The following is a 23,456-nucleotide window of genomic DNA, read 5'->3' on the forward strand; positions in this document are numbered from 1 at the left end:
GAACGGTCAACCGACGATCATTTTTATTTTGGGCGGAATGTCAGAAACCACTAAAGAAAAATTAGGTACAACAGCCGTTTTGAAAAACATTGGAAAGGCAGTCTTAAACACATTATCCCCTAAACAATTTAAGCGAACGCCGAAAGTGGGAGAAACAAAATCAGAAGGGCCAGACAATAGCGAGTCGGAAGACCATCAAACAAGCAGTTCAGAAACAGAATACGAAACCGACGAAGCAGTGCCAAGAGAAGACGAACAAGCAGCAGACGACACTCGTTGGGAAAATTCAAAAGGGAAAGCATTAAGACGAACACCTCCCCCTACTGAGAGATTTTACCCACACCTATCTGAGGTCGAAGAAAATGAAGTCGTGGAGTCAAAATCTGAAAAAGAATTACTAGAAGTAGACGAGGAAGATAAAAATCAGGCAGAATTAAGCAAACCAAAAAGAAAGGCACGTAAGGCACACATTAAGGGACAAACACCAACTCGGTGGAGTAGTCGTAACAAGCACAAAGCGCAGGTGCATCAGGAAGAAGAGAGTTTGCAGACCCAAAAATCTGCAGTAATCAAAGAAACAAAACGGATGGAAGAGAAAGATTCGGCAACGGAAGAGAAGGACGAAAGCGATAGCTCTATAGATAGTGAAGAAGAGGTAAAAGAAGATAACGAGAATCTCACGTCAGAAGAGAAGGAGGACGGCAATCCGGTCCTTCAAATAGGGAAAGAAAAGAGCTTAAAAGAAAGAGAAAGAAAAACAGAAAGAAACAAGCCGATAGCTCCTAGCTATCCAAAACAGTTAGATCAATCCATCAAGACAGGGAAGAAGCTGCTGGGAGAGGAAATAGCCAGAATAAATTATCAAAGCCACTATGATCACATGTACCGTTGCATGAAAGCGGGAGGAGCTTCAAAGGAAGAAGCGCACGCAGGCGCCAAAGCCGCAGCAAAACACGTAACGAAATCAATGAACAAAGTTAAGGAAGAGCAAAAAAAGGAAACGATAGAAAAATCTTGCCCAGTAGAAACAAATCAAAGCTACTATTTGAGCCAAAAGCTATTGTTAAATCAACAACAACAGACGGTCTCCCTCTTGGCTCAAGTACCAGCCTTTAATGGATTAGGTTCGACGAAATTTGAGGACTGGATCAAACATTTTGATGCAGTAATGAATGCTTCAGAGTTTGAAGAGGGAAGGAAAATAAAGTTCCTGTGCTCTACTGCGTAATGACTTTTCAGTTACGCTCTCCAAAAGAGGCGCAGGAGTTCTCAAAAATAAAACAATGTTTACAAGACCGGTATCATGGAGGAGATAGTAGAAAAATTTACTTGACCGAATACAACAATTGTATACGAAACCCTGGAGAATCAATTAGGGATTACGCGTGTCGCATACAAAAACTTTTTTCATTTGCTTACCCAGCAAGGGAGGGGAAATTGGTAGACCTCGAAATGAGAGAACAGCTGATAATGGACAAATTCTTGGGGAGACTTAAAAACAATCTTCGAGAACGAATGAGCTTTAAAGAATTTAAGAATCTAGATAGTTTGATAAAAGCAACGGAGAATTGTGAGGCCGTCTTAAATGAAGCTAAATTAGAGAGACGAAACGTAGAATTCATTAGTGCTGTCGCATCAAATTCGAATGCATCTCCTTCAAGCGAAATTAAAGGAAAATTATCAGAATTAGAAGTAACGCAAAAAATAATCAGCCATTAATGAGTGAGTTAATGCTGAAAAACCAGGAAACGGCTAAATTATTGAATAAAGTCTTACAAGCACAGACCCAAACAAATTTCCGTTCCCAAACCGGTTTTCATCCCCAGTCCGCTTTTCAAGCCCAAGCTGGTTTCCCTACTCGATCCATGCAGCAATCCCAACTAACACAGAACTGCAATAATCAATTTGAACAAAACCCTCAAAGATTTCAACAACAAAATAAAGAAGGTCAATTCGGACAAAAGCAACCATCCCAAAGTGACCGAAATAACCAAACCGGTTGGAATCAACCAGATCCAAAATATTGTGCAAATTGCAAAACCAATACGCATCTAACAGCGATGTGTAGTTGGGGCCCAGGGGGTCCTAGATGTTTTAATGCAAACAGAATGGACATGTACAGCGTGTGTTCGGGAGCTCAATTCAATAGAGGAAAACTTCGTAGACTCGAGGGGGGGTATCCCTTAAGGGTGTATTAAACCGATCTCGGGATACAGAGTAGGGTTGTAAGGCCTACTTGAGAATCACACCTTATGTGTGGGGAGTGTAGCTAAAGAGATCACACCTTGTGTGTGGAGAGACGCCAACAAAATCAGAGACCCGCATGCAATGCACGCGGGGTTAAATAGGGACAAAACAAAGGCTTTGGGTAAGGGTAAACGCGGGACAAACAAACAAATGAAGCGTACTACGCACAACCCAAAGTTGGCCTCTAGCGGCCCTTATACAAAATAAAACAATTTAATTCTTCGCCGGAACATCCTCCCCCGAAGCGGGTATGTCTGGGACGACATCGCCTGCTGAGCTAACTTCTAATAGCGCGAGAGTGTCGATTCCACGACGGAAAAGTCCTCTTTCCAGCTGCACATCTACGACTCGAACTAGGCCGTCTGGCCCTGGGAATACCTTCGCAATCCGGCCGATATTCCATTGTCCGCGTCGAAGGCTCTTGTCGATCTCCAACACAACATCCCCGACTTTAAAGTTGGGCAGAGGGGATTTCCACTTCTTTCTTCCGGCAAGTGACTGGAGATAAACTTTCTTCCAAAGATCCCAGAATAGATTTGCCATTCTCTGGACGTACCTATAATGCTCACGGGGCAGTGCGTCGTCGAATGTCCCAGCTGGTGGGTCGGCCGAACTCGGACGATTTAGAAAATCGTTAGGAGTTAACGGACGGAAGTCATTCGGATCTGTACTGGCTGCAGTGAGGGGACGACCATTTAATAAACCGGCTACTTCATATAGGAGAGTGCGGAGTGTGTCTTCCGCTGGATGTCGTAGCTTCTTACTCTCCAAGTCAAGAGCGGTATAAAGCGCCTTTTTTGCCGATCTTACAAGCGACTCGTGCGCTCCACCAAAATGTGGTGTTCTGGGTGGCTGGAATCTCCAGTCAATCCTTTTCAAATTCAGGAACTCGGCTACTTTCTCATCGGCATACAGTTTTTCGGATTCTTCTTTCAGCTCGTTTTCAGCACCGACAAAGTTTGTGCCGTTGTCGGAATGCATGACGCGAGGTTTGCCGTAAAGTCCGATAAAACGCCAAAGGCTAAGAAGGAAATCGTCTGATGAGAGTGAGTTCACGAGATCCACATAGACGGCACGGGTAACGAGACAGGTGTACAAAACGGCCCATCGCTTTGCTGTGCGATTTCGCGAAAGTCCTACTTCCAATGGCCCAAACAGATCACAGGCTGTTCGAGTGAATGGAGCTGAGCCAGATTCTAGACGCGAATCCGGTAGTTCAGCCATAAGTTGTTCGCCTGGCTTGGCACGTTCTCGTTTGCACTTTTCACACTCGTGTCTAATCCTTTTGACTAGTTCCCGGCCTCCTGGTATCCAGAAATGCTGCCTTATGTAGCTGATCTGGTAGTCTGTTCCAACGTGCTTAAGCAATACGTGGAACGCTCGAACGATAGTCTTCGTAAAACTATGCTGCGCAGGCAGCAATGGCGGGTGCAATTCTTCATAGGGCAACTTAGCTCGCCCGGCTCGTCCTCCTAGCACACTCCTAACACCTTTACTTGTAGGTGCTAAGATTTTCACAAAAGCTGCGGAATTGGAGATCCAGCTTTGAAGGTGCATGTCTCCTTTTGCTAGGGTTTCTTTAACGCCTACTGCTTCTTGAATACCTTCCTCCAGTGATTTGGCGGAGCTGAGGTAATCGTCAACATACATCCTTGTGTTGATTGCCTCGATGACTTTCGGGTCATCGCTGAGATCAGCAGCAATTTTTCGCGTGGTACTGATCGCAATGAATGGCGAACAGGTAGCGCCGAATGGTAGCCGCTTCATCTCACACACGCACACTTTCTCCTCCCCGTTTCTTTTCCAAAGAAACCTAAAGTACCGTGCGTCTTCTGGTCTCAGTCGTATTCTGCTAAACATGGCTTCTATGTCAGCTGCCCATGCGATTTCGCCTTCCCGAAATTTCAAGATGACAGATGGCAATGGGGTTTGTAGAGCCGGACCACTGAGAATACTGTCGTTCAAGCACTTTCCCTTGAACGGTGCTGCAGCGTCAAACACAACGCGTAGCTTCGGACCTTTTCTCACTCCATGGTGAGCGAGATAATACTCCGGTGGGCCGTAGTCGGCGGGTGCCAACACAATTGCATAGCCCTTTTCGAAGTTCTTTTCCATGGCTTTTCTATACTCCTGCCCGAAATCGGGTTCTTCGTTGAACCGGTGCAGCAGGGTAGCCAATCTTCTTTCGGCCAAATGCCGATTGTTTGGCAGGTCTGGCTCCCCAACCTTCCAGGTGATGGGTGTTTCATAGCCGACGGCCAATTTTCGCGTTCCGCTTTCTAAAATATCGATAGCTTGCCTATCGTCTTCGGAAACGCCATCTGTCTTGTGCTCCGTCCCGAATTCTTCTGTGTCGCAAAAGCGTTTCATCTGCTGCGCTAGTGCGTCGCCTTCCTCTTCCATGCTGGTGAACACTGCGTGCGTTCTCGCCATAAGATTTCTGAATGTATTCCCAATTACTCCTCTTACGACCCATCCAAGGCGGGTACGAATAGCAGTAGGTTCGTCTTCTTGTCCGAAACGAGATTCAATGGCCGTTGTCAAATAGGCCTGATCTATTCCGAGAAGGATGTCTACTCTCCCGCCATTGCTTTCTAATGGCAGGTCTGCTAAATGTCTCCAACGCTTCTTTAAGGTGTTCCAATCTGTAAGTGGAACCGGACTGGCCACAGTAGGCATAGTCGAACCTTGAAGAGTGGCGAATTCGCCTGTGGGTAGCCGAACTCGGAGTTGAATACGACGCGAAGTATATTTTCTCAAAACTCCACCAGCGCCATCAACGGCGAGAGTCTGCGGAACACCTTTCAGTCCAAGTCGGCGAATAAATCCGTCTCGGAAAAGCGTACTGTCGCTACCTTCATCCAGAAATACATTGGCTTTCACAAGGTTTCCCTCTGCATCCAGAACATCCAGTTGGATCATTCCTACAGCTGCTTTCTTCCCCTTTGCTAGGTTGGTGCGGGCTGTAGCGGGGCGAACCGATTCGTCCGCGTCATCCGGCTGGTAGTGAAGCAGTGTATGGTGTGTGCGATTACAGTTAGGGACCGAACACGATTTCTTCATTCTGCAATCTCTAGCAGAATGTCCAGATTTCAGGCAATTGAAACATAACCGACGTCGGATACAAAACGACAGCTTATCTCTAGCCGTAAGACCCTTAAACGACGGGCAATCTTCTAACTTGTGGGAGCCTTCGCAATTGAAGCAATAGCTACTGTTGGGCTGACGATTGTCTCTTCCTCTTGTTTCACCCTGAACCTGGTTGGTGCGGGTATGCTGTCTGTCACGAGCTTTACCCGGCACTCCACTTGTTTGGTCTGCCGCAATGCTGTATGCGTTTTGATACGCGGCGGCCCGGTTGCAAAGCCAAGAACCAAACTGGTCGAGGCTTCGCCTTTCAAGTCCACTTCCTCTATCCGTATTCCAAGCTAAGCGATCAGCTAGCTGTAGCTTGAGACAGATTCTTTCAATGATGTCTGCGGCGGAGAATTCGCCTATTCTAGTGAGATCGAACAAATGTGTGCGGACCTTTTCCGCATAACGCTTGAAGGAAGCAGGATCGTTCTTCTGGAACTCCAGTTTCTCTAACGCTTGAATATGCGCTGCTCGCATGACGTCACGTCTGCCAAAACTGTCCTTAAGCCTGACCAATGCTTGAATGTAAGCAGCTTCTCCCCCCCCTAGACCGTATACAACGTCTAGACAGTCACCTTGGAGATGTCTCCTCAAAATCGCAAATTTCTCGCCGGCGGCCTTGGATGTGTCATGTACCAACGCCCGGAACAAATCGATCCATGCGAACCAATCTAGAGCCTTTCCGCTGTAATCAGGTAACTCAGCTCGAATTGACGAATGAGGTCCTGCTTCTACTCGCGGAAGGGGTCGTAATCGACCGGTACGATACATATCAATCCAATCGTCTGGAGCTTCTTCCTGTAGGCTCGCTTCTCCTACTGCTCCCCATCTTCTGTTGTCTTGGCACCAGCGATTAACTGCGTCGAGTTCGACTACACCTGGCAATGACCGATATTCTAAGTCATTGTCTTCTAACCTTAGTGACTGTAGAGCCCTTTCTGCTTCCTGGAGGTCCTGTTGCGCTGCAAGGACTCTCTGTTGGGCTTCTGCGTGGGATTGTGGTCTGTCGGCTTCGGGATGCACTGCTGACGACTGCCGGCTACTGTATACAGAGGGTACAATGGCGGGATGGCCATTTCGAACTGATGGTGGATGTGCACGGGGGGTAAGGTAACGTTGAAGCTCTGCTGCCACGGCCTTAACCTGCTGAACATACCTAGTATGTGCCTCGTGCTGCCGATCGAATTCGTCTAGGCCAGCTTCTTCAAGCAGTCTGTTGTTGAGATCACTAGCGGTTCTCAACAATTCCTGCGCGTACTCTGCAAGGGCTTGAACACTGTCTCCTGGGTCACCTCTTCTAATGGCTGTGGTGATTTGGCTGCACGTGTTCGTAATCTGACGCCTTGTAGTAGTTCGCAGGCGTGTCCACTGCGCCATGGCTGCACTGGTGGAATCTATCGTGACTGCTTGGGCTGCTTCCTCTAACACTGGGGCTGCTACCGGGATAGAGGGACTTACTGATTGCGATCTCGCTGTCGCTGCTATTCTTGCTGCTGTGTTGTTGGTTAGATCATCCATGGCTGCTGCTGTGTAGACCTTGTAGAAAACGGAACGATGTACCTTGGTGTACTTGGTTCGGTAGACTGGGTCACGTGGCACGATGCTGATGATCCGGTGACTAGCCTTATGTTAGTCGAGAACCCTCGGGTCTTCTAAGTTTCCGATAGAGTTGCAGGTACACAAGAACTTACAGGTGCACCAAAACTTCTCTATGCCTTACTGACTTCGTTCCTAGCTTGAAGAACCAATGGATTGAAGACAGTCGGTTGAATAGCTCCGGTTCGAAGGACCAAAATGTTCGGGAGCTCAATTCAATAGAGGAAAACTTCGTAGACTCGAGGGGGGGTATCCCTTAAGGGTGTATTAAACCGATCTCGGGATACAGAGTAGGGTTGTAAGGCCTACTTGAGAATCACACCTTATGTGTGGGGAGTGTAGCTAAAGAGATCACACCTTGTGTGTGGAGAGACGCCAACAAAATCAGAGACCCGCATGCAATGCACGCGGGGTTAAATAGGGACAAAACAAAGGCTTTGGGTAAGGGTAAACGCGGGACAAACAAACAAATGAAGCGTACTACGCACAACCCAAAGTTGGCCTCTAGCGGCCCTTATACAAAATAAAACAATTTAATTCTTCGCCGGAACAGCGTGAATGCCCAGACCCACAACCAAAACCTAATCAAACATACGGCCCTTCACTACAAAATAACTCAGGCCAATTGAACCCTTTTGAACAGGGAAACTAAAAACCACCTTTTGTAATGTTGGGAATAAAGGTGGACCTTGTCCGAAGCCCCGACAAAATGTTAATGAAGTCAGAGAAAGTAGAAAAAATAAAATACCCCGACTAAGACTACAAGTCGGTGACACACATTTTTTTGCCCTTTTGGATAGCTGCCTTTTTGGATAGTGCCCTTTTGGAAGCTTGATAAAAACGGAAATTTTGCAACGAATTGGAAATCAAATCAAAAACTATAGTACTGATGACCCGGTAGAACTCTTTGGTGTGGACAACACTAGACTTAGAACAATAGGGACAGTTACCCTCGAAATGAATGTATTAGGCGATGATCTTCTGCAGGATTTCATTGTCGTGGATAGAATCAACGAAGATTGTATCTTAGGTTTAGACGCTTTATATGAGCACAAATTTATTATAGATGGGAGCGAGAGAACAATATACCGTGTCAAAGAAGACACGGCCTCTTCGCCAGCCATAATCACAAGACAGAGGATCACGATCATGCCCTTTAGCGCCACTGTCGTTGAATCCGAAGGGGAAGGCGGAAAACTTCCTCTGAATATCACATGTTATTTAGAAAGAGGGTCGGGATTACACAGCGGGTTACGAGTGGACCCCTTCGTTTGCAGTGTTAACGATTTGACAGTTTTCTCCGTAGTTTTAATTAACGAAACCAACGAACCGATAACCATACCAAAATTCCAAGTAATTGGAAGAATGGAATTCGGAAGAACAGAAAAAGAGTGCATTAACTTTTGTAGGACAGAAGAACAATCTTCTATCGAATTAGATTTTAGTGTAAACTTACCTCCAGTAATGGCAGAAGCAGACCGAGCTTCTTTGATTAAATTTTTAAAAAACAAATCTTCAATGTTCGCATCTAAAGCAGAGTTAAGCATGTTCGCAGTTGAATTAGGAAAACCGGACTAGTTAAACACCACATTAACATGGAAGGACAAGGACCCATACGATTAAGACCCTATCGGATTCACAACAACAATAAAAAAGAATTAGAAAGTATTTTGCAAGAGTTATTAGTTAATAGAATAATAAAGCCGTCCGTTTCCCCATGGGCAGCACCCGTAGTTTTAGTAAAAAAGAAAAGTGGGGGGATTAGATTGTGCATAGATTACAGGAAACTAAACCAGATAACAAAAAAAGACTCGTTTCCGCTACCCAGAATTGATGATGTCCTCGACTTACTTCATGGACAGCAGTACTTCAGTACACTTGATTTAGCATCAGGCTATTGGCAAATTGAAATGGATGAAAATTCCAAGGAAAAAACTGCTTTTATAGTTGACAATAATTTGTACGAGTGGAACCGACTGGCATTCGGATTGAAGAATGCACCGGGGACATTTCAACGTTTAATGAATTTTGTGTTACGCTCAGTGATTGGCGAAATCTGTTTAGTCTATCTGGACGATATTATAGTTTTTTCGAAAACCAAGGAGGAACATCTCCACAACTTGGAAAGAATTTTCGATCTATTAAAAGAAGCTAATCTAAAACTTGGCCCCTGAAAATGTAAATTTATGTGTCAATCCGTGCAGTATTTGGGGCATGTAATTTCAGCAAGTGGAATCACCCCCGATCCAGAAAAAATTGAGCGACTAAAAAATTACGAAAGGCCGAAAACCATAGTAGAAATACAATCATTCTTATGACTTGCATCTTATTACAGGCGTTTTATAAAAAATTTTGCAGATATAGCCCACCTGTTAATTGAGCTTACAAAAAAAACAAAAAACAGAGTTAACAAAAAAGGGAAAAAAGTAACAGTAATAACGAAAGAAGAAAATAAAAACAGTAATTTTGAATGGGGGAAGAGGAACAAAAAGCCTTTAAGACCCTTCGCGAATGTCTCATAACAACGCCTATTGTCGCATTCCCTGATTTTAACAAGGAATTTCTAATTTTCACGGATGCAAGTAACTATGGTATTGAAGCGGTCTTAAGCCAGATTCAAAATGACCAGGAAGTAGTCATTGCGTATTCCAGTAGACATCTAAACAATGCTGAGCGCAACTATTAAGCAATAGAGCGTGAAGCACTTGCAATTGTTTATGGGATAAAAAGATATCGCCATTACATACAAGATGAAAGGTTTGAGATCGTAAGCGATCACAGACCACTACAATGGCTGGAATCTCACAAGGACGAGAATAGTAGGTTGGGACGGTGGTCGATTGCGTTATCGGCAGTAAAATACAAGATTAGATACAAGCCTGGAAAAGAACATAGCAATGCTGATTTTTTCTCCCGTATCCGAGTTGTAACAACCGGGAAACTATCAGATTTTACAAAAAAATTTATAGAAGAGCAGAAGAAAGACAAGCTATGCGCAAAGACAATGAATTATTTGAGCGAAGGAATTCTATCAGAAATAGATGAGCTAGAGAACCCTAATTGGGTGAAAGAAATTGGAACTTTTCGAATCGACAGCGGAGTTTTGAGAAGGGATTTCTATCCTGCCTCAAAGAAAAGAAGAAAATATGTACAAGAACAAACTGTTGTACCCTATTCGCAGAGAAAAACTGTAGTTAAAGAATACCACAATTCTCTCTTAGCGGGACATCTAGCGTTTCTATGCACATACTTTAGAGTTAGGGACAAATTCTATTGGCCAGAGATGTTAAAAGACATAAAAAGTTATTGCAAATCGTGTGAAGTTTGTGCATTACAAAGACGCGTGGTAACCAGAGCGTTTCTGAATCCTCTTGAAATAGCGACGGCCCCATTTGAAGTTATAGGTATGGATTTTCTAGGACCAATCAAACCCGAATCCTTGAACGGAAATAAATATGAATTGGTGATGACCGATGATTTTTCAAAATGGACGGAGGTCGTAGCGTTGCCGAACCAAACGGCCGAAACGACTTGCCGAGCCTTAATGGACAAGATTGTACTGTATCACGGCCCACCTAAAATTATCATTACTGATAGAGACTCCAATTTTACCTCCCAACTGTTCAACAGTTTGTGTAGAGAATTGAAAACTAAACACAACACTACGACAGCCTATTATCCGCAATCAAATGGTATGACAGAGCGTTTCAACAAAACCGTAGTAGAAATGATTCGGAAATATATAGATGATGGTTATGAACATTGGGAAGAGGTATTGGGACCTATGGCGTCGGCGTATAGAAATTCAGTTCACTCATCCACAATGGAGAGCCTCTATTTTTTAATAATGGCAAAAGACCCAAATATGGTCGTTGATAGATTTTTAATCCCAGAAGCAGAATTGATCACTCCGCAAGATTATAAAAGTCAGGCAATGAAACGACTAAGAGAGGGTTTCGCACTAGCAAGAAAAAATCTATTAGACGCCAGAGTAAGACAAAAAATTCAATATGACAAGAGGGCAAAAGAAAACAACTTTGAACTGGGAGACAGAGTACTGCTAGACATAAGATAGGCACGAGAAAAAAACTCAATCCGAGATATCAAGGTCCATATAGAATTTCCAAAGTCAACTCGAATGGAACGGTAGAAATACGTTCCTACAATGGCGCGAGAACTCAACTCACCCATGTGAATCGGTTAAAAGCATTAACCGAAAGTACGGTATGGCGTGATGAGGAATGTGTTGACTTTGACGATCTGAGAACGACTGAGTTACGAGCGATAAGACAGTCTGACGAATCGTCTAATGGTGACAAGTCAGACGAGGAACCGGAAGAAGAATCCGACGAAGACGAAGCAGAAAATTTGGATTTCGAGAGAGAAAATAGTCCAATTAAGACAAGCACCGAAACAAGTCAACAACCAGGCACCTTTGGCTACGGCAACCCTTTTTTAGAAAATAAAGTTCCTAAGCATATCCGGCCGAACCTAGAACAAACTAGGGACGAAGAAGCTAACGTACAAAAAGAGAAAGACAAACCAGTACAACCAAACGGTACCCAACGAGAAAAAAGAACACGAGTCGTGACCCGTCTTCCCGATAAGTTTAAGGACTTTGATATGAAAGCATAAAAAATAGTAACCTAAATTCTCTTTCAATACTTTCAGAGAGCATAAAAACACAAACAAAGGTGACAGTCACCAGGCACAAGCTAAAATGGAAGAGGAAACCAAAACAGAGGGAAGGTCTGTTGGAGGACGAAGTCGTTCTCTAAACGTTACAATATTTTGTGTTATAATTGTGCACGCCATAGCTGATTCGTGAACAACGAATCAATTGTGACCAATTTCGTTCAAATCGAACGAAGCTCGCGGGAGTTTTTCAGAAATTCCAAAAAAATTAAATTCAGCGCGTAAAGGTACATAGAAGCCTCTCCTCACTAGGAGTAGAATTCAGTCCCTTAATAAAAAAAAATATATACAATATTTTGTGTTATAATTTTGTACGCCATAGCTGGTTCGTGAACAACGAACACAGCGTGACAAATTTCGTTCAAATCGAACGAAGCGTGCGAGAGTTTTTCAGAAATTCCAAAAAATTGAAGTTAGCGCTTAGGTACGACGAAGACTCTACTCCCTAGGAGTAGGAATCCATAATTATTAATCCAATAATAAGCCACCATGTCTTATTATATTTTTTCCTCTCACATAACAACCAATTTCATAATTTTTTCTCTCTCTCCTTAGTTTATTTTTGGTAGTACTATTGACCTGCCTTCAAACAGCATTGGCGATGAACGCTACGATATGCGACTGTAGTCAGGCAAAAATGAAAGGATTCTTGAACTTCGGCGACGAAAATTGCCAGATTATAGAAGATCCATCCCCCCCAAAAGCTGTTATATTGTCGCGGGTGAAAAGGGATATTGGTTATCTCTTCGCAGAGATGAGTCATCCGCTCCTTGGACAAAGCTGCGATCGTGGTGAAGAAATTGTCGGGAGAAGTTCGCTCCAAGAAAGATACGCAGATATGCAGTCCGGAAGGGGAGTAATTCGCGCGACGGTATAAAACGCTGCCCCGAATCTGCGTTAGATGAGTCTCCATCGGGTGAGCTCCCGGAGCTGGGCTCCGTAGGAGAAGTTCCCTGGTTTCCCTAGAGTTCTTCAGACGCTTCTCCAACTTTTGGTAATGGTTATCCCTTTTGTTTGAGTTAAACCATTGCTTAGAATTTAAGTCATCACTTGTTGTATTCGTGTATTCTTGTTCCAATACAACTCGTGTGACAATTGGTGGAGATACAGTCCGTTACCCGTGAGTAACGAAATCGTGCTTTAAGTGACAATATATACCCTCTTGTCCCACTTACCAGAAGTTAAACGATTCCCGGGATATATGTGTAGCGTCTGGTATGCCCATCGTTTAGTTAACACAGATTTCTTTGTTTGGCATACACATGGTCAAAGCAAATGGCCAGCAGTAGCTACTCCAGAAATGTGCAGCCAAATGAAAGAATTCAGAAGATGTGGCGACTACGAAATGAATCCGACGGGGCCACGAAAATTTACTTACGACCTGTATCCTAACATACAACCATTGTGGATGAGAACAATAACCCATAAGGTTCTGAACTGTAAAATTGAAGAAGTAGCTCTAGAAACGGAATGCGACAATTGCACAATCAATTCTCCGTTAGGAACACTTTCAGGCAGCTTGAGCGGGACAGCAACTGTTAAATTCGTTACTTTAATCTGGGATAATTCATATAAAGAAAAGAAAGACTGCGAGCTAAGTTAGTAAGAAGCGGAGAAGGACAGCTTTACAAAACAAATAATCCCGAGATCAAACGTTTACAGGATAAACACAGCCAAACAGACTTTCTAATCAACACAACAATGCTCGCTTACTGCGGAAAACGGCAGTTACAAAGTGTAATGGGAATGGAAAAAATTTTAGTAGCAATTAACATGGCACCCCCAACAGGAGATTTTGAGAAATTCGATCCCAATGCGACGGTAGAGAACGAGAGGAAAACCAGCAGTAATACAACAAATGCACAGGTCAAACAGGTTGCCTCAACAATAAAAGCAGAAATTGAAGCCGCCGCCCATGTCCAATACACCAGAGACATAGCATTAGACTACGAGAATAGACTGGCAAGAGAAATTCGTCGGTTACAATGCGAAAACCGAAAAATGAACCATCACAGCGTAATCGTAAGCGCTCAGTACAATGGCTGGTTAGCAGCTACTAACATGCAACTTCCAAAATGTTCAAAATTAGTAGCCAACGGTGCCCAAGCTTCAGTCTTACAATGTAGAGAACAAAATGTAACCTTCCACACAGAATTTACAAAATGTGGTCCTCGACCACGTTATCTCAATTTTACAATTGCAGTCGAAGGTTGGGAGCTCGTACCCTTCACCGACTGCTATTGGATTTCAAATTTTGTAAATTTTAACGGGAAAACTCACGCTCACAAAAATGGGGAATGGATTCCGGTGTTTGCCAACATCCAAGTTCAAGGTAGAAAACTCATTGAAACAGAGAAATTCGAAGCCGACAATACTCTAGCAACCCTCCTACAAATGCACCCAGCAATTCAAAATAGCCCTTTGAGTCATGCGTCGATAATGGCTGACATTCTCGCCAATATTCATGAGCATCACTCAGAAGACAACACAAAAGAACTTCTCACTTCCAATGTCCTAATTCACCATATCGATGCCCCTTACGTAGATTTTGTAGCTAAAATGGGGGGTTGGATAAAAAATTTCGGAGCCATTTCAGGCTTTGGGATGATTTCAGTATTCGCTGTAAGATTTTGTGGTATCGGGTCCCTCCTCAAAGCCTTCCCAATCATGTCAAACATATTTCAACTAATCCACAGCCTCAGAGCGATCGACAGAGCCCCCACGGAGAAAGAAGAGGCAGCGAAACCGCCAACGCCCTAATCAGCCAGAAGCCGAATCATTCCTCCAAGAAAATCGAATCAATCCTCCCACATAATTGAGCTAATTGATGTCTAATGCAATAAATTCGCCACTGTGTTCCTATAATCAATATACTCCTATTCCTGTACTTTCCTTAAACACCCTTCTAGACTTAACCGTATAATTGCTGATGTCGGATTTGCTTACATATTTCAAACCATGTTCCATTTTTCATCTCCTAATTAGAAATGGGTCTTCGAAGGAATTTACGAGTGAGAATGGAAAAGAGATCAAACGTATACACAGTCCCCTAAAAAAAAAACAAAAAAAAAACTAAAAAAAAACAGAAAAAAGCACTGCAATAACACTCACAATGTATGCCGGCTTAATGGTTCACCTCGGCAGCACGACAAATAGACGAAGTCTAATTCAGGAAACTGAAACATCGTACCCGTGTCATCAGCGTAGGATCCACCCATCATTAGATGAAAATAAAATGCAGAAGCTGGTACCGATTGTTGCGGGACGCAACAAAAGAGGAGGGAGGGTGATGTAAGGAATTGATCTCCCAGAGTGCAAAAAACCTTGAGAGTTCAACGTTCTCAGGGTAGCCCTTGTTATTGTCACAAAGCAATACAGGGAGTTGACCGTGGGAATGACTTTCTACTCGTGACCTCCAATCGGAAACCCATCTAGCTAGTCTAGAATGTCCCCCCCTTAATACTGGTCACTAGGGCAAGCCCAAGAATAGACCATACACTACTTCCTTTAAATTTGACCTCTAAGAAAGTGACGCTTAGCCAGAAAAGCATACCGAAAGGTAACAAATAGGACCAAAAAAACAAAAAACAAGTAGATTCTTAGACGGTCCCTTCTTCCCTCAACTCGTGTGTTGTTCTGCTCTTCGGGAAACAAAGACTAGAACCCTTGTCTCTTACCATCATTTTTAAAAGTGTATTTCTTCCTTCTTCACGACGCTCCTGTACGACAATGCGGAAAATAAACCATTGAAATTCAATTATTTTTTGTTGATAGTCTCTGCAACTAACGCAGAAACTATTACAATGTAGAAGTATAAACTTATAATATAACAGTGTATTCACATTGAATACAAGTATATTTTATCCTGTTTACATATAGAAGTAAAAACTCATGGTATCACAGTGTATTCACATTGAATACAAGTATATTTTATCCTCTTTACATATAGAAGTTACAACTCATGGTATCACAGAGTATTCACATTTAATACAAGTATATTTGATTCTGTTTACATGTAGAAGTATAAACTCATAATATAACAGTGTATTCACATTGAATATAAGTATATTTTATCCTGTTTACATATAGAAGTAAAAACTCATGGTATAACAGTGTATTCACGTTGAATACAAGTATATTTGATCCTGTTTACATATAGAAGTTAAAACTCATGGTATCACAGTGTATTCAGATTGAATACAAGTATATTTGATTCTGTTTACATGTAGAAGTAAAAACTCATAATATAATAGTGTATTTACATTGAATACAAGTATATTTGATCCTGTTTACATATAGAAGTTAAAACTCATGGTATCACAGTTTATTCACTTTGAATACAAGTATATTTGATTCTGTTTACATTTAGAAGTATAAACTCATAATATAACAGTGTATTCACATTGAATACAAGTATATTTGATCCTGTTTACATAAAGAAGTAAAAACTCATGGTATCAAAGTGTATTCACATTGAATACAAGTATATTTGATTCTGTTTACATGTAGAAGTATAAACTCATAATATAACAGTTTATTCACATTGAATACAAGTATATTTTATTCTGTTTACATATAGAAGTAAAAACTCATGTTATAACAGTGTATTCACATTAAATACAAGTATATTTATATTCTGTTTACATGTAGAAGTATAAACACATAGCATAACAGTGTATTCACATTTAATACAAGTATATTTGATCCTGTTTACATATAGAAGTAAAAACTCATGGTATAACAGTGTATTCACATTAAATACAAGTTTATTTGATTCTGTTTACATGTAGAAGAATAAACTCATAATATGACAGTGTATTGACATTGAATACAAGTATATTTGATCCTGTTAACATATAGAAGTAAAAATGCATGGTATAACAGTGTATTCACATTGAATACAAGTATATTTGATCCTGTTTACATATAGAAGTAAAAACTCATGGTATCACAGTGTATTCACATTGAATACAAGCATATTTGATTCTGTTTAAATGTAGAAGTATAAACTCTTAATATAACAGTGTATTCACATTGAATACAAGTATATTTGATCCTGTTTACATATAAAAGTAAAAACTCATGGTATAACAGTGTATTCACATTAAATACAAGTTTATTTGATTCTGTTTACATGAAAAAGTATAAACTCATAATATGACAGTGTATTGACATTGAATACAAGTACATTTGATCCTGTTAACATATAGAAGTAAAAATTCATGATATAACAGTGTATTCACGTTGAATACAAGTATATTTGATCCTGTTTACATAAAGAAGTAAAAATTCATGGTATCACAGTGTATTCACATTGAATACAAATATATTTGATCCTCTTTACATATAGAAGATAAAACTCATAGTATTACAGTGTATTCGCATTGAATACAAGTATATTTGATTCTGCTTACATGTAGAAGTATAAACTCAAAATATAACAGTGTATTCACATTGAATACAAGTATATTTGATCCTGTTTACATATAGAAGTTAAAACTCATGGTATCACAGTGTAGTCACATTGAATACAAGTATATTTGATTCTGTTTACATGTAGAAGTATAAACTCATAACAGCGTATTCACAATGAATAAAAGTATATTTGATCCTGTTTACATATAGAAGTAAAAACTCATGGTATAACAGTGTATTCACGTTGAATACAAGTATATTTGATCCTGTTTACATATAGAAGTAAAAACTCTTGGTATCACAGTGTATTCACATTGAATACAATTATATTTGATTCTGTTTACATGTAGAAGTATAAACTCATAATATAACAGTGTATTCACATTGAATACAAGTATATTTGATTCTGTTTACATATAGAAGTTCTAACTCATGGTATCACAGTGTATTCACATTGAATACAAGTATATTTGATTCTGTTTACATGTAGAAGTATATTCTCATAATATAACAGTGTATTCACATTGAATACAAGTATATTTGATTCTGTTTACATGTAGAAGTATAAACTCATGGTATAACAGTGTATTCACGTTGAATACAAGTATATTTGATCTTGTTTACATGTAGAAGTATAAACTCATATTTGAACAGTGTATTCACATTGAATACAAGTATATTTGATCCTGTTTACATATAGAAGTAAAAACTCATGTTTTCACAGTGTATTCACATTAAATACAATTATATTTGATTCTGTTTACATTTAGAAGTAAAAACTTTTGGTATCACAGTGTATTTTTATTGAATACAAGTATTTTTGATTCTGTTTACATATAGAAGTAAAAACTCATGGTATCACAGTGTATTACATTGAATACAAGTATATTTGATCCTGTTTACATGTCGAAGTAAAAACTCATAATATAACAGTGTATTCACATTGAATAAAAGTATATTTGATTCTGTTTACATGTAGAAGTATAAACTCCTTATTTAACAGTGTATTCACATGAAATACAAGTATATTTGATCCTGTTTACATATAGAAGTAAAAACTCATGGTATCACAGTGTATTCACATTGAATACAAGTATATTTGATTTTGTTTACATGTAGAAGTATAAACTCATAATATAACAGTGTATTAATATTGAATACAAGTATATTTGATTCTGTTAATATGTAGAAGTATAAACTCCTAATATAACAGTGTGTTCATATTGAATACAAGTATATTTGATCCTGTTTACATGTCGAAGTATAAACTCATAATATAACAGTGTATTCACATTGAATACAAGTATATTTGATCCTGTTTACATGTAGAAGTATAAACTCATAATTTAACAGTGTATTCACATTGAATACAAGTATATTTGATCCTGTTTACATATAGAAGTAAAAACTCATGGTATCACAGTTTATTCACATTGAATACAAGTATATTTGATTCTGCTTACAAGTAGAAGTATAAACTCATAATTTAACAGTGTATTAACATTGAATACAAGTTTATTTGATCCTGTTTACATATTGAAGTAAAAACTCATGGTATCACAGTGTATTCACATTGAATACAAGAATATTTGATTCTGTTTACATGTAGAAGTATAAACTCATAATATAACAGCATATTCACATTGAATACAAGTATATTTGATCCTGTTTACATATAGAAGTAAAAACTCATGGTATCACAGTTTATTCACATTGAATACAAGTATATTTGATTCTGTTTACATGTAGAAGTATAAACTCAAAATTTAACAGTGTATTCACATTGAATACAAGTATATTGTCACTTACAGTGCTGCCCTCACGGGCAGGATTGTAGGTGGCAAGGGCCTTCGGTGTATGTTCATGTTGGAAGTGGCCCTTGCCCCCGTTGTTCAGTTGTTTATTCAGTATTGTACCGTAACGGTCGTAAATGAGCATCTCTCGTTTACCTCCCCCGTAATCCAGTCTAATCTTGAGTTCCCAATTTTTCTCTCTCCTTTTTTTTTGTTCTCCCCTTTTCAACGAAGAATAAAGCCGTGTGTTTTCCCTCCAGTCATATTTCTTATTTCATTATTTTTCATCCTCATCTCATCTCTGCTACAACGTCTCCAATGCGCGTGAGCGTTTGTAACAAATGGTGCCGAAACCCGGGAATTAACGAACACGTGCATTTCTCTTGTTATCCCTAGTAAAACTTGTTAGATTCAGTAAAATTGTCGGGTATTCCCTTTGTAAGACTTTGACACACGTCCACGCCATCCTGAAGGCCAAACCCGGTCTACCACGCCTTTACGTATCTGACTGTATCGTCGCTGTATCTACGTGAATCATCGACATCCGTTTACGTGTGACTACTTCCTTGTCTTTGAACGTTTCTACGTCATGAGTGAAGCCGTAGCAAAAGCCGAGAGTATTGAGTCGGGCGGCAATATCTCTATAGAAGACGAAATGAAGCCAGAAGCAATGAAGAATGAAGGCCCCCTCCTCCCAGACAACGATCTCAAGCAGAAACGTGGGAGAAGAAAGGCGGCCCACACGAAGTTAACGAATCAGCTCAGAAAAGCAGTGGTAGATCACAAGTTGGGAGCCATCAGACTCAAGAAGTTGCAAGTTACAGCATGGCGAGACGAATTAATTCGTATCTACGAAGACGTCAAAGATCTTCACCACACGTATATGGAGAGCTTGCCCGATATTACGGATCCACAACGTCAAGCCTGTGAAAAATGGGAGGTACAATTCGACACCGACCACGTGGAAATCCTCAACTTCGCCATTAGGTATGCCACGTCGTCACGTCACTCAGCCAGCTCTATTGGTACGACAACTTCTGACGTCACAGTTAGCACCACGCTATCACGGAAGAGGTCTACCCGTTCAGCGTCAAATGTTTCCCTTGGTCAACCCAGCCAGCGTGATCTGTGCATCCAGAAACAGATATTGGAACTGGAAGTCAAGATGGAACGTGCAAGAATCCAGATGGAAGCGAGCACCACGTCGGCTACGGAAACGTTAAGCAAGGCGCTGAAAGGCATGGGTGAGCACCTGAGCAAACTCATTGACAGCGCGGAAAAGACGTCATTAGAAATCGCCGCTAACACCAACTTGGTGAAAGATTCACGTCAGAGTCTACGTGAAATGGATCAGAAGATCAAAGAGGTTAACTTGGACCTAAATGCTCAGATTGAAGGTCTAAAAACAACGATGGAAGTCAACAAGATCCATCTGAGAACGATACAAGAGCAAGTTCTGGACCAAGAGACACGCCTTCCAAAACGATCACAGTCACTCGCTGCTACACAAGACATCCCTGCCCGGGCGTCCTTAAAGTCAATTGAGGCCACAGTAATGCACCGTAGAGACTTGTCCAATCGTTACGTTCCAGCCGGTACCTCTGCACAGGATCCTACCCGAAGACCCTTGCCCATCATGCCTTCAACCTGCAATCCATGCCCACCCCCTGGGCACGATACGTCTTCGGAGAGTTCGGACACGACCCCTGAACCTCCACCTGCCGCTGGCCCTTCCAACCATCCTCATGGCGGCTGCTGTAGTCGTCCACGTACTCCGACCTTCACGATCCAGCCGTTTGATGGAAATCCGAAGAACTACGCCCGGTTTAAGGCTAAATTTCGAGCCTTATACGAACAAGAGTACAACGGTTCTCCTGCCCTACTATTCATGTTGGAAGAGCTGCTGTCGAAGGAGGTCCGGAATGAGATCGGCGAGTGCCTTGCTGATGAGGCTATGTACTCCGTGGTATGGGAACGACTCGATGCAGTTTACGGCCGCACCGAAGTCATGGATCAAACGTACCTCGACGACCTGCTGCAGATTCCACCTTTGAAGAACCAAGATGCGGCGAGCCTCAAGACTTTTGCAAACCGGTTGCATGGAGCAGTGGTCACGCTGTCACAATCAAGATATGCCCACGAGCTTCATAGCCGTACTACTCTGATGGCCATGGAAGCAAAGCTGACGACGTACTTTAAAGAGAAGTGGAATGAAAAACGAAAGAGAACGGGTGCAGAGCTGACCGTTCTGGACCTGGACGACTGGGTAACAGTAAAATCCATGAGTAAGCAACATGGTAAAAACGTATTTGAGTCCTTGCCTACGTCGACGTCCAAAGTACGGTTTGATGAGAAGAAGCCTGTCAAGAAACAGAACGCTGCTCACACGTCGACCATTGGACACGTTTCGACAGAAGAAGGCTCTAAATCAACGGCGTCGTCACCTCCGGAGGCTGCTCCCAAGGGAAAACAACCGAAAACGGAGGAGAAAGCGGCCGAAAAGACTGGCCAATGGAGGTGCCTAGCTTGTTACGGCAGGGCTCACAACTTGGTCAGCTGTAACCTGTTTATGTCTTTCACGCCCACGAAAAGGGCTGAAGTCGTATTTAAGTCCGGGAGGTGTCTACTATGCCTAACCGGCAAACATGAACGCAAGGAGTGTCCCAGGGACATCAAATGTACCATGGGTCGATGCACTGGATCAAGACACCATCCCTTGCTTCACGGGTCCGAGTTCATCCCACGGAGTAAACTATCGGATCAAATGTCTCCATCAGCGTCTACATCGACTGCATTCCTCGGGACACTAACCCAGAAGGAACCGGTAAAGCGACGTGTACGTTTCAAGATTGTACCCGTTCGTATTAGCGTCGGCACAAGATGGGTCGACACTTTCGGATTCCTGGATACCGGAAGTGACACCACACTGATCAGGAGAGATTTAGTAAAAAGGTTGGGACTCGTTGGTCAGCATAAACGTATCAACGTTGTCTCTTATGATGGAGCCACATCAAACGTCCAAGCTGCGGTTGTGGATTTCTCCCTCTCATCCGTCGATGGAACAAGCCGATTTGAAGTTAAACACGCCTACGCCGTCGACAATTTGAAGGTGACGCCAAATCCTCCAATCAACCCTCGTCAGATGGAGTCCTGGACACACCTACGCGGTCTTGATGTCCCGAACATACAACCCGAAGACGTTGGAGTATTAATTGGAATTGACGTAGCAGAAGCCCACGATCACGTAGATTCCGTCAAGCCGCCGGCTGGAACAATTGGGCCTATCGCCTTCAAAACACCGTTTGGTTGGTGCCTGGGTGGTCAAACGGGCCCGCCACAAGATGGGCGTCCGTTCATCGCCCACATAGTAGCAGAGGAACGTCTCGAAGACCTCAACGAGTTAGTCAAGAAATTCTGGCAGCTGGAGGCGAAAGACGTAGACATGGAGCAGCCTTTTCTCTCCGAAGAAGATCTACGTGGGCAACGTATCCTCGAGTCAACAGTAAAGAATGTTGGTAACCGGTATCAAGTCGGCCTTATGTGGAAAACCGACAACGTAAACCTTCCGGACAATCGGGCAACTGCATTGAAGAGACTTTATTCTCTGGAGAGGCGATTTCAACGAGATGTAGACTTCGCCCAGAAGTATGATGCAGTTGTTAAGGAGTACATCGGCCTGGATTACGCCAGACTCCTCACGACCGAAGAGTTGCGGAAGGAGTCAAGTAGAACGTGGTATTTACCGCACCACGGCGTCGTAAGCCCATCCAGCTCTACGACCAAAGTTCGAGTTGTATTCGACGGAGCCGCCGAGTATGGGGGAACGTCGATCAACCAGAACCTGTTACGTGGACCCAATCTTCTCGTTAGCCTACTCGGTGTCCTACTACGCTTCCGAAGGAACCTGGTACCAGTTGGCGCAGATATCGAGAAGATGTTTCACCAAGTGAAGGTCCCAGTAGAAGACCAGGCGGCCTACCGGTTTGTCTATCGAACGCCTGGCAGTAATCAAGTTCCGTTAACGTACCAAATGACTGTCCACGTCTTTGGATCGGTATCTTCCCCAACGACCTGTATTTTCGCCCTAAATCGGACTGCAGACGATCATCGCGACCAGTATCCGGAGGCAGCAGAGAGCGTTCGAAGAAACTTTTACGTTGACAACTACCTCGATTCCTTTGATTCCGAAGACGGGGCAGTAAAACGGGCCCGCCAGATGAAGAAACTCTTACAACTAGGCGGTTTCAATCTAACGAAGTGGACGTCCTCATCAAGGAAGGTTATATCGGCTCTACGTGAGTTCGGTTTGGCCTCACCAACACTGGACCTTGATTTGGAGAAGTTGCCCATCGAGCGAACACTTGGAGTGATGTGGAACGGAGAAACGGATATGCTGACGTTCAAGATACGGAAGCAGCAAAGCCATGACGTTCTCACCAAAAGGAATTTCCTCAGTATAATCTCCAGTGTCTACGACCCGTTGGGACTCGTCGCTCCTGTTGTTTTCTTAATGAAGTCACTTCTGCAAGATATATGGACGTACGAGAAAAGGATCGGCTGGGATAACCCTATCCC

The 23,456-nt window shown here is 42.2% G+C and overlaps 2 pseudogenes; both read left to right on the top strand.

The window, feature by feature from the left end:
• Window positions 1–876: 876 nt before the first annotated feature.
• LOC123466341 lies at window positions 877–2,055 on the top strand (annotated as a pseudogene).
• Window positions 2,056–12,203: 10,148 nt separating this feature from the next.
• Window positions 12,204–14,847, top strand: LOC123472310 (annotated as a pseudogene).
• The last annotated feature ends 8,609 nt before the right edge of the window (window positions 14,848–23,456 follow it).

The sequence above is a fragment of the Daphnia magna genome, linkage group LG5 (genome assembly GCF_020631705.1).
Source record: "Daphnia magna isolate NIES linkage group LG5, ASM2063170v1.1, whole genome shotgun sequence".
In the NCBI taxonomy this organism is placed as follows: Eukaryota; Metazoa; Arthropoda; class Branchiopoda; order Diplostraca; family Daphniidae; genus Daphnia; species Daphnia magna.